Consider the following 12383-nt stretch of genomic DNA (forward strand, 5'->3'; position numbering starts at 1 on the left):
CGGCGGTCGTCTAGTACCAATTGATGCACTTTAGCGATGTTATCGTTAGTGGTTACAGTTTTTGGACGCCCAGGACGTTCATCATCTTCCAAGCTCCTGCGACCACGTTTAAATTCAGCTGCCCAAAATTTTACGGTGGTAAACGATGGTGCAGAGTCACCATACACAGAGTCCAACTCATCTTTGATTTGTGAAGGCGTATTGCCTTTCAAAAATAAAAATTTAATTACAGCTCGATATTCAATTTTTTCCATTTTGGGGAAATCACCGAAATAGACTCACAAAAACGACTGTCAACAGATAATTGCGCAAGATAAATTTCTGAAATTTTGGCGAGTAGCTATTATAATATGCACAATTTGAAGTAGAAACTTTTTTTTCAGATGTGCCGCTAGCTCCATGTTGAGGTCAGTTATTTATCGGACAGCCCTCGTATATATATAAATGATCAGAGGGCGAGAAAAGTTGCAATCCAGTTGACTGTATAGACATACAGTCCGTCCGTGGTAGTAACGATTTTGACCTCGAACCCTTTTTATAGCAAATAAAATTTCCTACAAATTTGTCATGTACGTTTTTTCTATAACTCCTGTCATTTACGACAGGGATGGGCATATTAGCCCTCAGTGGCATTTTGCCCGTGCGGGCACGAGTGCACATTTTGAGGGCTATGTGAGGGGACCATCGCGGGCAAACATGAAGAGGGAAGTGAGCGCAACGTATTTTACCACTACATATTTACAAATGAGAGCAACGTATTTTCTCACACCATGTTTACAAATGAGAGCGCACGCATATATGGGAAGTTGCACTGTGGGTAATAATTATAAAATTTCTTAACAATTTTAAATTTCTTTGTAACTACTATAAATTTATAAAATGTAAGACAAATAACAAAAAGTATAATAAATATTTGATTTTAGTAATCATTTTTTTTTAATATGTCTTTATATCAGCATTTAATTTTGTTTATTTGAAATAATAAATTATATGTTTGGTTTAATCTCATTTGCTATAGCTACACGCATTATTGTACCAAAATTTAAATCAGATAACCTACTTCTTATTTTAGATATAATTTTCGAAGCAAAAAGTTTCAAACCAGGTTATTTCTTTAAACTTCTTTATAAAAAGTAATTTCAGTAATAACTTCAATTTATGAACCACTGTTTCTTCAAACACATATGACCAAATGTATCTTATGAGAGCGCAATGTAAATAATTACCCAACAACCCTTCCACCACCAGCCAATAGCGGCCTTTACACGGTCAGATATGTGTGACAACATGGCTTGATGTACAAGTTTGACGTTTTCGTTTACACGGTCATGCATGTGTGTGAACTTCATTTTCGTTCAGCTGTAAACGAGTAAACATGGCACGCGCATTAGTGGCAGCTCTTCTGATTGAAGAAATTTTAGGAATGGAGGAAGAGGAAGAAATTGCAAAAAGTGGCAAGAAAAAACGAATTTTGGTGCAAGATTGGCGTAAGAAAAGACCAACACGCTCGCATACAAATTTGTTAAAAGAACTGGAAATATCTTGCCCAAATCATTACAAATGAATGAAATGAAATGAATTAATTTTACATTTTAAATTGTCCAAGCTAGCGTTACCATGCGTTCATGCGCGACACCATTACTCTTCACTGTCTTTTTTCGACTGAAAAAATGCACTGCGTGCATCATGCAGCCCTTCACACGATCACACTTGTGTGACACACCAGCAGAAATATTAAACAAGTTTAAAAACTTTGAACATGCGTGACAAGCATGTTTTTTTCCCCTTTACACGGTCAAACTTGGTGTGATGTCACACATGTTGTCACGCATATCTGATCGTGTAAAGGCCGCTATTAGCGTTTTTATTCTATTTGTGTGCTTAGCCACTCCCAATTAATAATGCCATACCGCGCAAATATATTTTTATTTGATGATTTCTTATATTTTTGAAAATATGTGTTCCCTTTCTATAGCGCAAATTATTATTTTAATACATTTCCAGAGGCAACTTAGATTTTTAAAATTTAACAAAACAATTATAGAAAAAAACCTCAATTCTTTGAATATTTTGATAAAACAACCAAACTGAAAATATCACAAATCATATATTTATATAAGCATTTTCATTAAATGGAACTGCAATATGTTTAAACACAATATATATAATGGTCATAAGTATCTTTTTTTAAACATATATGCAGATATGTATGTGTACGTATAAAAGCCCACAACTTGATGAAAGTTTTCCCAATTGTAACTAAAATGAATTTTTACAACTGGCATCACCACCATTGACTGATCTATCACATGTACAGTGGTGTGAACAAAATAGGAACAACCATAAGGTGAAGTTTTAAGATATGATGTTTTCTTATTAAATAAAATTGTTTTTAGATACAAGTATAACTTATATATTTTTTCCTAACAGTGATTAGAATTTCTCACCATGCAAAGGTAAATAAAAACAAATTTTAATGCGAAACTCTAAACCCTGCAAATTATGTTTACCTCTTTTTGTTCACACAACTGTACAATTCCGATATGAAGTAAACTTCGGCTCTTTAATTTGTGTACAATGTCAGTATTGCCGCAACCACTCTGCCAGAGATAAAGAGATGTTTAACTCCTCTCTCACTGGAAGTGAGAAAACAATTGCTAAACGTCAAAACCTACTGAACTTTGACAGCTAATCGAGTTCAGTAGGTTTTGACGTTTATCAATTGGAAACGAGCGATGGCCAGATTGAAATATTACCAAAAAAATATGTAAACGGAGGGATTTGTTGCATCGTTTAAGACCACTTATAAAAATGAAAAACAATGAAAATTAAATTATTGGGTATTGAAAGGTCAAAATTCAGTTCTTCTAATATATATAAAAAATATTTAAATAGTTTCTCCATATAATAAAAACCACTGCATAGTAATTTTTATTCGTACTAAATGTTGGGTGTTTTAATTTAAAATGCCCAAAAATTCTTATTTTGTTCGATCTGGCCATAATGGAAAATGTTATAAAAAACGCTTATTTTGAGGTGCTCTCACACTGGAATAAGTTTAACATCCCTTTATTCCTGCACTCTGCGATGAACATCAAGTTACGGAGGAATGTAATTGATTTTTTTTCGCAACTTTTCTCAACTTGTTATGCCCTTCTCTCCGTAAACTGATATTCCCCTCATCTAGCCCTCGTGCGCACTTTGCTAACTTTGCGGGCTAAAAATATGCCCATACCTGGCTTAAGATAACCATACTTATTAATCCACAAACAATTCGTGCATACTTAGGTAAATAGCGCATTGATCTCCTCAGCGAGCTCTCAATTGCACAAAACATCAGTACCTTCATAAGCACATACATACATACATACAAATCCAAGTATTAGGGTGTACCCAAATACTAACATATGGACGTAAAAGGTGTTTATAAATTAAAAGTGCGGATATTTGCAAACTCAAAACTAAAATAAAATAAATAAATAATATTATTTTGCAAAAATGTTTAAAAACGACACTAATCAAAATTCACCTGCAGGAGCTACACGCCCAAAACAGGTTGCTAAATTCATTTCACAAAGTGACAGTTTAATAAGATACTGCACTAGATTTGCCTCCTCACCGATTCACGAAAACTCTGAATCGTTATTAGAAGTAAAAGGCCAAAATCTTAAAAATTTTTGGACTCGCCTTCAAACGGCTCATGACGCCATCGTAGATTCTGACGTTTCAGATCTACCACAAAATTTTAAATTATCTGCTACCGCAATATACGAAAACTGCTTGGACCAGTACGAAGAAACAAAAGCTATGATCTCCGATCAACTAAAGCTAATAAAAGCAATTGCACCTACTCCCCACAGTAGAGTAGAGCTGCCACAAATGCAACAATATCAAGAGGCAAGCTCAGGCATCCAACTCGAGTTGCCCGCTTGTGACACAGAAACCTTTTACGGAGGTTATGAAGAATGGCCGTCCTTCCGAGACATGTTCACGGCCGTGTACATAAACCATCCTAAATTATCACAAGCGCAGAAATTGTATCACCTCAGATACAAAACCAAAGGTCAGGCAGGCGTAACAGTTCGCTCTCAATGACGAAAATTTTAATTTTGCTTGGGAAGCTCTAAAAGCACGTTATGAAAACGAAAGAATGTTGGTCGACAAACAGGTGACGATATTAATGAATTTACCAAAAATTCAGAAAGAAACCAGTGAAGAATTCATAAAGCTTCAATCCACGGTTTCAAATTGTTTGTCGATTTTATCGACACAGAATATTCCAACAGATAATTGGGACCCCATTCTGGTTAATATATGCACCGCTGCATTACCACAAAAATCGTTAATTTTGTGGGAGCAATCGCTCTCATCGCGAAGAAAGTGCCCAACGTGGCAACAAATGAAAGATTTTCTCACCACCCAATATGAAATTGCGGAAAGGTTAGAAGAAAAAATAATAAAAAATAAGAACATTAAACACGACCTCAATGTAAGCTTCAATAGACCCCAAGCTAGAAGCAAAAACAAATCAAACATAATTTTTAACAAAACGCAATCGTTCATATCCGAACAGAAACAGCAACCGTCATGCGAACTATGTAATAGAGGGCATAAACTTAAAACTTGCGAGAAGTTTAAAAAATTAAACATTAACGAAAGGAACAACTTTGTCAGGTCAAAAAAACTTTGTACAAACTGCTTGTCCCACTCACACAATATTAATAATTGCAAAAGCAAATTTAATTGCTTATATTCTCACAAAAGACACAATTCAATGCTTCATTACAGCAGATATCCCCTCTCACACCAAAAAAGCGCTCTTACAAAAAAAAACTACGGGTTTAATTACAAAAGCAAGTCCCGAAAACCAAAATTCTAAAAATTGCCAAAAGACACCATGTTGCTCGAAAGCACAAAAAGTTCAAACGCTGCGCAGCGAAACGCAAAGTGGACTAGTTACCGAACTAGTTACAACCAAAACAACTCAAGTTGAGTACAATACAAATAAACACCTTAATTCACAATTAAGGAAATTTCAAACTCTAGAAGATCAGTATTGTGAAGACTTCTACAACTACTCGATCAAATAATGGCCGGTACGTCGTACGACCACCACTAGAGCCACAATATTCCAATACCTCACATATTGGTTGAAAAAACAAAGTAAGATTTCTGTCTAACAATATTAAAAACTCAAGGACATACTACTTTTCGGCCCCGCAGGATGGCTTTCGGCAATAATGGAAAAACAAAAAAAAAATCTGAACAAATCCTAGAGCGGTGGCGCACTACTACTTGTAAAATTAGTGCATACGCACTTAAATATTATCTACAATAAAATTTTCCAAAAAATTGAATAATATTCACTACATAAGCTCTCCTCATAAGGGTAGTTGGTGAGAATCTGTTGTAAAGCATGAACATCACACTTAAAAAATTATAATTCGAATAAAGCCGTTCGCAATTACCGGCCACGCTCTCGCAAGATCCCTCTATTGGCACAGCCCTAACTCCAGGGCTATGGAGTACCCATTCTGGCCATACCTGAGCCAGGCGTGGAGTTTCTATCCTTCATAAGGCGATAATAAATAAAATGCATACAATTGCCGATAATACAGAAAAGGCAAACAATAAACATCCGGTATACCAAACCGATAAAATAAACAATTGTAAATAACCGCTAGTAAAATAAATAAAACCACCAAGCACCACTACTTACATAAAACCAAATTTATATATGAAAACCAAAATCGCTTCTTACAGTTAATATGTTATTATGCAACCTCGGCTACTTCGCCAACAGTAAGCCGAATTACATGTATCACCTTATACAAAATACTAGGCAAAACATTCGCTTAGGGGGCTCAGGATGTTTAAATGAGTTAAGCATCCCCCCACCTTATCCGGAAAAAGTAGCACACACTAATACTTGACGACACCACACTCACACACAAGACAACTCACCACACTTGTACATCCACCCACTGAGCATAAAGGATGGTCCCCGGAGCAGATTCAACACATTCGATTACACACTGCGCCGCGTCGACACCTTTCGTCCGTACCTACAATTCGTTACACAATCATCGCACATAATAATTCGCATAGATATTCGCTTTCCACATTTTTTCCACATTCGTTTTATCGACAACTAACCCGCATTTTAAGATTTGATAAAACTTCGGCGTCGTCACCACCCGGGTACAGCATCCTTCCTTACATGCCACCGATTTTGGATCAGTGCATCCGTACATTTGCTTTTGTAAATTTTATTGTAAAACTCTTACTCTTTACTCTACAAATTAAAGGCATATTAAACTCGACATCCATGTGTCTTTTTTGGTAATAAAATGTATTTAGTGCGGCATCATTAAAAGGTGCAAACAGTGGCTATATACTCGTATTTGTTCAATTATCTTCTTCAACAGATAACAACCTACGTAGAAGTTCTTTTCTATAAAGTCGTTTTAATGTTTCAATAACACTTTGATCCATTGGTTGTAGCAAGGATGTCACATAAGGAGGCAAAAATTTTACTTTAAACTTTCCATTTTCCCTCACTAACAATTCAGCTGGAGGATGAGTTGCCGCATTATCCAGTAAAAGTAGCACATTTCCTTGTTTGCCAATTTCGTTTTGTCTTCTTTTTACTTCAGGGATAAAAGTGTTGTCATACCAGTCAATAAATATTTTTAAAACATCTGGGTTTCTTTGATTTTCCTATGAAGAGCAAAGGTATTTTGTGGGTCCCGGCAGCATTAGCCCTGGAGCTGAATTCTCTCGCCCAGAAGCTAAGGATTTTGAAGGTAACGACTTCCAGTTTAATCCAGTTTTATTAGCATTATAAACAAAATCCAAGTCATACATGCATGTTCCAGAAATCGTTTTCGCATGAAAATGATAATGAAATCGTGAGACGGTGTTCTGAATACCACTTTGCGATTACGAATACACATTTTTCGAACATGAAATCGGTGCGATATGGCATGTTCTAGAAATCGATTTCGCAAATTGTTTGACGTTTTGATATCGGTCAAAAATAAGAGCGCGAAATTATTAGATTATTGTATTTCAAACGGTGAAGAAGTCTAAATTAGTAAAAAAAAGAAATATATTGAAATTGCTTGTAAAACTTAAAATGTAAGTATTTGAGCCATTTATTTGGATTTCTTCACAAAAATTAATACTTTCCTTTATTTTAGGGGAAAACACAAAAGCCAAACACAGGAAAATATTTTTTTAAATTTTATGGAAAAAAATCCCGACTTGGCGAAAAATTTCGTCAAAGGGGATCGCGTCGCTGCGTGGGCAGACCTTGCCAAAATGTTAAATAGCGAAGGTCCACCGCAAAAGGATGTTAACGGTTGGAAAAAAGTGAGAAATATATCATGTATGTACATATCAGAGAACGGCTTCCGTTGAGCGCAAAAATGTTCATGCACGTACAATACCCCAACTATTAGCCCATTCGGCTCAAGCGCTCAAAATGGCATTCGTGAATGTTTTCGCTACTGAGCTAAATTCAGCTCAATTGCGGTAATTTCGTTTGCTTGCTGAGTTTATTCATGCTCGTGTTGAAACAGCTCTACTCAGGCGTCCGCTCATTCGGCTCAACAATGATCATGTTGAATGAAAACAAAAACACAAAAGAGCAAACTCAACGCCTATGAGCAAACTCATCGGGTATGAGCAAACTCAACGGGTATGAATAAACTCACTGTGCTTGAATAAATGCGCAACCAGCAGCGCTACTGCAACTCTAATTACTGTGAAGGAGATGAAACAGAAATAAATCAAAATATATGATTTCACAACAAACATAGGTAATTTTATTTAAATAGGTAATACATAGGTAATTTTATTTAAATGTGGAAAGTTTTGTAATAAGATTTTAAAAAAAGTAAGCTATCTACAGATTTTGGGCCAAGCCGATTTCTTTTTTCTGTAATTACGTTTCCAGCCAAAGAAAATTCGCCTTCTGCTGATGCACTACTAGCCGGAATTGAGTGAAGTTTTAGTGCCAATTTGGAAAGTTTTGTATACAATTTTTCATGATTTTTCCACCATTGCAATACATTGAATTCGTCTGTTATTTCCACATTTTCTTTGCAGTAACTTTCGATTTCTTCTGTAGGCGTTTTTATCGTATTTGTTGACTTTTTTAATAATTCCGGAAAGAAAAAGAAAGCATATTTTCGCTTATGTACTGTGAGGTTTGTTGCATCCAGTAAGTCATCCGAACCACTGCTCTCAAATGAAAAGTGTGACGTTGTGTCTGATTTAGATGTACACGGACTAACTGGAACAGAAGACGATGGTGATAAATTGATGTCCAAGCAATACATTTGAGAAATACAAAATTGTTTAATGTCGTTTTCATCATTTGGTTGCACGTGCAAAGCAGGCGGATATAAAAAAAAAGCTGCCTTATGCCACAGACCGATATTTGGAACCCATATTGTATTTAGGTTTTTGGTGATGTTTGCCGTCAACCCTGCTATAGCAGGTACATCTGCCGTTTGAAGCTCACACAGATGCGCATTTTGTTTGTTAATAGATGGCACGACAAAACATAAGGAAGGTGAACTGCAAAGTTGTAGTTTCTTGAAAATTACACCAAAATTGCTGCATAGTTCCACAATTTGTTGCAGTGTTGATATATCTATCAGCATTAATCATTGGCTTTCTTGCTTCTCTTTCAAAATTTCGTTGATGTCAAACCAATTGTCTACTATAGACTTAAACATTGAGAAGTTCGAGTTCCAGCGTGTCGGGCAATAATTTTTTAATGTAGTTTGTAATAGATTCTGTAAATTTGCTTTTTTAAAAAACTTAACAATTTTTTTGCACTTTTCAACAAGCTCCGTGGCCTCCAAGGAATCATTAAATGAACGTTCCAAAACGTTAGCAAGCAAACGGCTACTGCAATTTAATCTTGTGATATTCTCTAAAGCTTTCAAAATAAAGGGTGATTTTTTAAGAGCTTGATAACTTTTAAAAAAAAAAAAACGCATAAAATTTGCAAAATCTCATCGGTTCTTTATTTGAAACGTTAGATTGGTTCATGACATTTACTTTTTGAAGATAATTTCATTTAAATGTTGACCGCGGCTGCGTCTTAGGTGGTCCATTCGGAAAGTCCAATTTTGGGCAACTTTTTCGAGCATTTCGGCCGGAATAGCCCGAATTTCTTCGGAAATGTTGTCTTCCAAAGCTGGAATAGTTGCTGGCTTATTTCTGTAGACTTTAGACTTGACGTAGCCCCACAAAAAATAGTCTAAAGGCGTTAAATCGCATGATCTTGGTGGCCAACTTACGGGTCCATTTCTTGAGATGAATTGTTGTCCGAAGTTTTCCCTCAAAATGGCCATAGAATCGCGAGCTGTGTGGCATGTAGCGCCATCTTGTTGAAACCACATGTCAACCAAGTTCAGTTCTTCCATTTTTGGCAACAAAAAGTTTGTTAGCATCGAACGATAGCGATCGCCATTCACCGTAACGTTGCGTCCAACAGCATCTTTGAAAAAATACGGTCCAATGATTCCACCAGCGTACAAACCACACCAAACAGTGCATTTTTCGGGATGCATGGGCAGTTCTTGAACGGCTTCTGGTTGCTCTTCACCCCAAATGCGGCAATTTTGCTTATTTACGTAGCCATTCAACCAGAAATGAGCCTCATCGCTGAACAAAATTTGTCGGACGTAAAGCGCGAAACACATTTCGAACCGAACACTGATTTTGGTAATAAAATTCAATGATTTGCAAGCGTTGCTCGTTAGTAAGTCTATTCATGATGAAATGTCAAAGCATACTGAGCATCTTTCTCTTTGACACCATGTCTGAAATCCCACGTGATCTGTCAAATACTAATGCATGAAAATCCTAACCTCAAAAAAATCACCCGTTATTAGCACCTCTGTCTGTCACAAACTTTATTTGTTCCATATTGTTAATGCCGAACTCACATAACAATGTGCTCAATTTTGCATAAATATTTGCAGCTGTAGATCGCTGGAAGTCCATAGATTTTAAACCCAAAATTAGATCGTACAACTGTGAATTTTTTTCGTAGTGCATAGTGACTCCTAAAAAATTCCTATGTATATAGTTGTCGGTCCACATATCTAATGTGACGGTTGCTCTACCACTATTAGCAATGTTGGCTATTTCCTCTTTAATTTCAGCCTTTTTCTCATAAGCTTTCTTTTGAGTAGCTCGCGATATCGTTGTTGCATCAGGGAGCATGTCGTCTATGTCTGCATTTTCTCCATATTTTGCTCCAATACTTAACAACAATTTTACGAATTTTCTAAAACCAACTCCATTAATTGCTGAGAATGGTTGGCAATCCTCAGTAACCCAGGCCACACAAGCGTCCATAGCAGCTTTTTTTTCGCGTGGCGTCACAGTTTTTAACAGCGCCGTCTCCTTAAGCAATTTGCAACACTTATGGCGGTTTAAGTTTGAAGAATTTTTTGGCAAATATTTTAAAATGTTGTTACAGGATTGGCAGTATATAAATCCATTCAAAATAGTGCCATCCTCTTTAATAATTTCAGATAATATATTCCAAGCATGGCTCCTTCCCTTATGTCGGGCTGACAATGTGTAGGCGTTTGTACGTATTTTTTGTAAAATATTTTCTTGCTCCATATCGACGGGATGACAAATATGTACATACCAGTGATCTGCAGTGAATGAGTTAAACACAACTTTGAGCCACTTGCGAAAAATTGAGTATGAAGCAAGCAAATTATTCACGGAATGAGTGTAAGTGTGAATACTACTCACTTACAATTATGAGAGAGAGAGTTTTGGCTTGTGAGCTGCTTAGCTTGTATGAAGCATATATTCACAAGTGTTTGCTTATGAGCTCACAATACCTATGAATCTTTGCTTAGGACTCTCTGACATTCATGAATACAAAACACTTGTGAATATACGAAGAAGCTCAATTGTGCGCAAGCCACTTGAGCCACTTGAGCCGTAACGCTATGAACCAAAGGCTAAGAAATCCATTATGAAATTAGTAAGAGTTATTATTATATTATTGTATAACAACAAGGATTTTGTAACTGGTTCAAATAATGACTAGATATAATGAAATAAAAAACTGGATTTTCATATTTTGTGTTAATTTTCTCTATTATTAAAAAAATCAAATATACATACTTACATACATTAATATGTTATCACTTATAATATTACATTTTATTTTATAAAATGATAATTTAGTTCCTTTCAATGGAATTAAAATTAAAAATAAAAATCACGTCAGTTTAATGGTATAAAAATTACATGAATTATTATCAAAAAACTAAATAGCAAACTTCAGTTAATTTCGGTAAAAAATTAAAATAATAAGCATAAAATTTACTTCAAGATTTATGTACATACATAAGATTCAACTCCAAAGATACAAGTATATATTATAAGTATAGCTTCTAAATATATATTAAGATTGAGGTATTGCACAAAATTACTTTTCAATATCATTGTATATTTTTGTTTTTTAAGTTTCTAAGGTCTTCTTGCCATATTAGTTAGTCTTAAATATAGAATTAAGGAATATTATATTATCTACGGTTTTGGGTGCAAGTCGATTTCTTTTATCAGTTATTAAATTGCCTGCCAAGGAAAATACACGTTCAGACGCCGCACTACTTGCAGGTATAGTTAATATTTTAAGTGCAAATTTTGATATGCGTGGAAAGTTAGCTTTATGTTGCTTCCACCATTGAATTGCGTCAAAGTCATTATCAAATTGTATTCTTTCTGTAAAATATCTATCCATCTCATCTTCGATACGTTCCTGCGCGCTCATGTTTGAAATATTTGTAAAAAAGAAGTTCAGGTCATTTGCAGGTGAAGACGCATTTGATGTTGAAGTAATTGGTGAATATGGAATTTGTGGGGTCTCATTGTGTTCGGAAGTGTAAAACTCAATATTGCCTGATATCTCCTCAATGCAGAAATGCTTCACAGCTTCAATATCGACATCTCTCATAGCTTTTGCGGGAGGATATGAAAATAGTGCTACTTTGTGGTAAATGCTTAAATTAGCAAGCCATATACTGCCGATATATGTATGTTGATATGTTACGTTTAAAGCTGACTATTGTTGGAATGTCTGTATGAACTGCTCCGCATATCGTTTTTAATCGAAAAATTGAAGGAAGTACAAAACATATTGACACAAAACCCACCCACATTTCTTGTATATATGTATAGTATCTCTTAGTAATTTTACTATGTTTTAATGTGATTTATTGTTCTATTTTAAAAGAAAACTGAATAAAAGAATAAGAAACAAAGAAGTTTCAGTTTTGTAGTTTCTACGAAGTCACTAGACTCACTCGTTCCTTTTAAAACCCCTCCGT

At 35.4% G+C, this 12383-nt stretch overlaps 1 protein-coding gene across 1 annotated transcript in view; it reads right to left on the minus strand.

The window, feature by feature from the left end:
• The window catches only part of LOC125776627 (uncharacterized), a 518523-nt gene that overhangs the window by 2023 nt on the left and 504117 nt on the right, over window positions 1-12383 (minus strand). The window lies entirely within an intron of this gene.

This window comes from Bactrocera dorsalis, chromosome 2 (genome assembly GCF_023373825.1).
Source record: "Bactrocera dorsalis isolate Fly_Bdor chromosome 2, ASM2337382v1, whole genome shotgun sequence".
NCBI classification, from domain to species: domain Eukaryota; kingdom Metazoa; phylum Arthropoda; class Insecta; order Diptera; family Tephritidae; genus Bactrocera; species Bactrocera dorsalis.